This window comes from Pyxicephalus adspersus, chromosome 2 (assembly GCF_032062135.1).
Source record: "Pyxicephalus adspersus chromosome 2, UCB_Pads_2.0, whole genome shotgun sequence".
Taxonomy (NCBI): Eukaryota; Metazoa; Chordata; class Amphibia; order Anura; family Pyxicephalidae; genus Pyxicephalus; species Pyxicephalus adspersus.
The window spans coordinates 42,696,333-42,702,332 of record NC_092859.1 but is presented as its reverse complement, the minus strand read 5'-3'; the positions used below and the strand labels follow the sequence as shown (position 1 = coordinate 42,702,332).

The 6,000-nt window shown below is 36.1% G+C and overlaps 1 long non-coding RNA gene across 1 annotated transcript in view; it reads right to left on the bottom strand.

Moving 5' to 3' along the window:
- Positions 1-4,345: 4,345 nt before the first annotated feature.
- The window catches only part of LOC140323498 (uncharacterized), a 60,097-nt gene continuing 58,442 nt past the window's right edge, over positions 4,346-6,000 (bottom strand). The window contains exon 5 of the long non-coding RNA XR_011919386.1: positions 4,346-4,614. This is a non-coding gene — a long non-coding RNA (uncharacterized lncRNA). The remainder of the gene's footprint in view (positions 4,615-6,000) is intronic.

Sequence of the window (6,000 nt, the reverse complement as noted above, 5' to 3'; positions counted from 1 at the left end):
CATGCCCTGTATTCTCCTTTTCTCTCTTTAAAAGATATTATAAAACTTATGTTAGCAGCATTTTTTTACATTCCAACTCTTCCTTGAGGATGTGAAATGATTAATAATTACCTTACTGCATGTGAATATTTTATAATCTCTCCAGTGTAGTATCCGCCAGCCTCGGAATGCGGCAAAAGCTTTATTTCCCAGTCATGTGACAACTTTATGAATCACAGGCTGACTTGTGATTCTGTCAGATCTCTTTGACAGTGCCAAGAAGACACATGGTTGAAACCTGACTGGTAGAAAAGAAAGACTAGATCTGTTTAATACAATAAAATGAAGATTTAAACCGCTCAATTATTAAGAATTTCATAAGGATTTCCCTTCGGAGTAATCCCAAACATCACGTTGTCAGGGAAGATCTATCTTGAAAATGCCTAGCAGAGCACAATGGTTCATTTTGATGGACATACACTGTGCAGTGTTATGTTTACTTTGGAAATTATTATTTTATGTGGACAAGGCTTCTGTTGAATATCATCCCTTAGTGATGATGATTTAACGGACTTTGATGTTGCTGGAAACAGTCTTTCAACAGATTCTAGGTACTTGTTTGCCTCTTGTTACACAGGGCTCAGGTACAAAGAGATGCTCAAATGAAAGGGAAAGAAAATGAAAGAAGTGTTAGAGATATTCATGCAACCTTTTAGAAAGAGATCAACTTGATGGCAGTCAATACGAAACACACTTACCTGCTTGATCACTATCTTGTAACAAACATGCTAAGATGTGCATTTACAGCTCAGCATGTGAATGCAGGATATGTCATGTATCCTGGCATCCTCCATGGCATGCATGGGAGTTACATCTTGGTCTTACCAGTCAAGATGACCAAAAAGCTGAAAGAAGAGCAGAAGAAGGTGGCAGAACCTGTAAAAGAACAATGGAGTGTATTTAATAATAATTGCAATCAGGCAAATAAGGTTATTTTATTGCAGAAGGGACATCACCAGCTGGGATTTAAAGTTTAGTTTTACTTTTAAAAAAAGGGGGGAGGGGAAAAGGAAGGAAAAGATGATAAGGGAGGAGATAGTTCTGTATGAGCAGGTAAGCTTACTTGGTGCCAAGCCCAGTATATTCACAGAATTTGGGGTGCATTTTCTTACTGTCATGACACCTTATTATCATAAGAGCACATTGTTCTATAATTGTAAGTTGTATAGTTAACTTACAGTTATAAGCTGTCAAACACTTGTCATAAAGATATATATAGAGCATATTATGGAGTAAATTCATGTTCATAATGCCCTTGTTTATATATTTTATAGTTTGCTACTATACCTTCCAGATCCCCTGAGGAAGCCTTAATGGGCGAAATGCGTCGGGAAAGGAGTGTGATTGTATATTTTAAGCAAATTAAGTTCAACACTCTTTGCTAACGAATGAATCATTGTGATAATGTTACTGTATGTTCGCATACATATATATTTTTTAATATTCTCATGAATTTTCAATAAAGGTAATAATTTTATTAGTGAGTTTCAGTGCCATTTAAAAGCCTTCTGTCTCTGTCTGCACCCCAAATTCTAGTTGCACTTTTAAATTTGTATGATTAGGCAAGTCAGTATTGCAGAGAAAGGCAATGTTCTTTCTGCAATAATGCTTCCTACCTGCCTGATCGTTCTGGGTTTTTGAAATTAAAGCTGAGCTTCCCTTGCATGTACCGGGATTAATTAACTCCTGCAACCTAATCAAGATGGCAAAAATTGTCCAGAAGAGGAACAAGAGAAGGAAGATGGCGGCTCCCCACGCAGCCAGGTGAACCACCTGGGTTTAGTTCTCCTTTGATCAATTGATCCAGGGACAGGTTTGTCCCCAATACAATATTCCAAAGTGAGCCTGCATTCAAAAACTGAAGATTAGTTATGTTATAGGCAACATCTACAAATGTAAAGTGTTTATACATCTTTTTCTTTTTTTAGTTGTGGAAGGGTTCGAACACTTAACAGATTTTCCTCCTTTCTTGTTCAGAGAACAACGATAGATAGACAAAAATATAGGTAGATTTATATATTTATAGACACTATACATTATTATAAGACACTATACATTCAGTATTTTTCAGCTCTGATATTTTTAAACCACCTTAATATATTCTTTGGAAGATATCAAGATAATTATGTATCAAAGTATTAGGTTGGAAAACTGTCAGTTTTAAAGTTAATTAACCACTAAATTATAGGAGTTATGAAGGATTTTCCTTCTTCTTTTCCACCAAATCTCTGTCTGTGTTTCTTGTAGTACGGAAATGTTTAATATTTATGAGCTTCTAATCAAAAGGAAGGGCAGGCAGGAGGAGAATGGTGAGGGTCACATAGGAAAAATCAGCTTTTAATGTTTAAACATGCTTTAATTAGCCCTTAAACCCTTTGCTTGCTTAATTTATCTTACTTGCCTGTGTATAAGAAACTCGTTTTGTCTTATCTGTTGTTATCACACAATGAAGTCTTTAAGAGTCAAGGATAGGCCCGTATTTTAATATGCTTTAGGCATTACAATTTGGCTGTCCAAATTTATTCTGATCAGGACAGGTAATAATAATAAAAACCATATTTGGGTTAATACAAGAGTTTGATAAATAATTGTAATTGTGCAGGTTTACCTATTGCAAAAATATTGAGCTTCTAATGTCTTTAGTAAAGAGTAATGTTTCAACATGCAAATAAATTTGAAATCATTGAGCTCACAATTTGTGAAGGCCCTTTTCTGTTCTATCTTTGTAGTGAATTTAAATATGCCCTATGATTTGGAATTGACCTGACCACACAAATGTTCTTTTTCAGTCCCTAATATTCTCTTTTCTTCTGTTTACAATAGGCAGGGTCTAACACCTGCATGATATGGCCGCTTTTTATTCGCTGTACAGTTGTGGGGTCCTCCATAAATTAGAAGAGAAGACCCAGCATTAACCTCCAGAGAAACCCTGGTTGAGAAACACAGGATTAGAGAGAGGTAGGAAGGAAGGAATATTATTACATTTACATATCCTTGCATATTTCTACTTGTGAGTGGTTCTTTTAAAAAACAAAATGGTTTTATCATTATCTAACCAGATCATTAGTCTGATCCACATCTGCACCAGTAGATCTTTAGATTTTAGTGGGAATACATTTTTATAGTCTAATGTGTCTTGTAATAAAGTAAAAATTATCAGGAGAACTGAGTGGAATCTGCCAAACATAGGGTAGATTAATATCCTAGAAACCACCTTTAAAGCCCAGTAAAAACATCAGATAAACGTCCAATGACTATCACTGGGAATGATCTTTACACACATGTAAACACACGTGTACACACGTCCAATGGTTCTAGCCCCATAATCGGCTCGGGGCCAATATCGGACAAGAATCTGGTGTGTGTACAACGCCCGTCGTCCATCGTCCGAACGACCGTCCTGGCAGATGGACCACGAACAATCGTAATGCAAGGGAAGGGGGAGAATGCGCAGCAGGGCGCTGCTCCGTCGTTCTCCTCCTCCCCTCTGCATAGAGCAGAACGTATGTACAGCACTCGTTCATGCTTCTTTCAGTCTTTTGTTGTTGGAAAGGATCGTGAAAGATCCTTTCCAACGACAATAATTGAAGGTGTGTATGCCGCTTTACACACAGCGCCAATCCGTTCTATGAAGAGAGAAGGACAAGTGAATGACAATTCACTGTGTTCTTCTCCATAGGAAATGCACAGTAGTTGTTCCCGATTAATTGGTCATCAGTCAATCACGACAGGAGGACATCAGGGGACCACTGTACACATGTCAAATTTTACCCAAAACAGTTGTGCATCTGAAGTTTACACTGTATTTTTTTTTTTTGTTGCAACATTTGTCAGAAAAGCTAATAATTCACTATACTATAGGCTGGTTGCAAGTTGAGATCTTTTTTGGGTATTTTGGACAACACTACCTACTGCAGACAATATAATTTAATCCAAGAGGAAAAAACACTATTGCAAAATTGAAACTTCAACATAAGCATTTTGAAAGCATGTGTTTAAAATAAAAATACGAAATGGACTTAATAATAATGTAATATTAGGTAAGAAAAAATGTGTGTTTTGTTTTACAACAGTGACAGATATTAGATAACGTAAAACAATAATGAGAAAAGAAATTAATTATTACTGCAAGGCTGTCCACATATATGCTTTTTCGAGGTTTTTTCTCATCTCCTATGTACATTGTACAGTGTGAACTCTCTCCGTGAAATAAGCCTTTGTGCTTTACAATAATTAGGCGAATGGGCTCCAAATATTCCATAAAGTTTAACAAAGAGATTGTGAGATGCCATGACCTTTTCAAGGTTAGAATTAAGAGCTTTATTGTCTAGAGAACATTCTATACAAACTCCATTGTAAATATGTATGAAGATAATCAAACCTTTGAAAGCTGTTAACTTTTGTATAGAGGATTATTCAAAGAAATTGTCATTTGTGAGCAGCCAAGTCTTAATTATCAAAGAAGTATAATATTTTCTGTCTTCGTCAGCCGCAAGCTCAATGCTGATGTAATGACACATAGATTTCAGCAGAGTAGCAATCTTCAAGGTCTTCCCTTGACCTCTTTTATACTACCTATATAGAATAATAGATGAACAAAAGATGTAGAGATGAGACGAGTGGACAGTTTCTTTCATGTACATGAGCACAAGATTTGAAATAAACCATTATTGTGGGTATTTAAAGAAACAAAGAGGTCACAGTTTCACTTTTTCTGCAGCTTTCAAAATATTATCTTGTTATGTTCTATCTGTTGACCTACAGAATTTGATGGACGAACAATAACTGCTGCTATACTCTGGTCTATTATAAATTAGGTACTGCCCTGGTATGCATTCACGGGCGGTGAAATATCTGAAATACATTTTTTTTTAAATAAATATTAAAACTTTCAGTAAGTATACATTTGTTGTAACAATAAGTGGAAAAAAAATATTCACATTTTACTAGTTTGATGTTCCATAGTTTGAATACTGGATTTCATACAGATGTGTAAATATTCACTCTTGTACTTATCTAAATATTGGTAAATTTGATTCTCTGCCTAAGGTGCTCAGAAAGGTCCATTAGGTCCCCAACACCAAGCTGATATTGATGTATATGCTAAAAAGAGAAATGGTGGCAGGAACAATTCCATTCTATAAGGCACAATTGCTAAAGAGATTGCTAGAGATTACAGGGCTAGTCTCTGCTGTTATGACTTGTATATTAACAAGAGGTTTCTTTCAGCGTAGCTAATAGCTGAAATAGCAGAACTTAAAAAAAAAAAAAGCCATGTTGTACATTAGTCCTCTTACCTGCACACCAAATACTATGTTGGGCGCTTTTATAGCTCTGACCTCTACACTATATAGACTATGCTGTATGTTACATACCACTGATCTTTATACTATATATGCTATGTTGTACGTTATAGCCCTGACCTCCACATCTTTTACGCTTTGCTGTATTTTACATGGAACTAACCTCTATACTACATATGCTATGTTGTACAATAAATATCCCTGCCTTATACACTATAGACTCACTGGCCACTTTATTAGGTACACCTGTTAAACTGCTTGTTAACTCTAATAATCAATTAACTAATCACGTGGCCAATCGCATGAATTTAGGCATGTAGACAAGATGACCTTTTGAATTTCCAGTCATCAGAAATGGGAAGCAAGGTAATTTAGGTGATTTTAAACACAGCATGATTGTTGGTGCCTGGAGGGCTGGTCTGAGTATTTCAGAAACTGCTGATCTGCTGGGATTTTCACACACAACATCTATACAGAAAATGGTCCAAACATATTCAGTAAGAGGCAGTTCTCTGGGAGCAAATGCTTGTTAATGCCAGAGGTCAAAGGAGAATCTCCAGACTGATTCAAGCTGATAGGCAACAGTTACTCTGATAACTTCTTGTTACAATCAAGGTATGCTAAACGCTAAAAACAATGGACTACAGCAGCAAGAGAC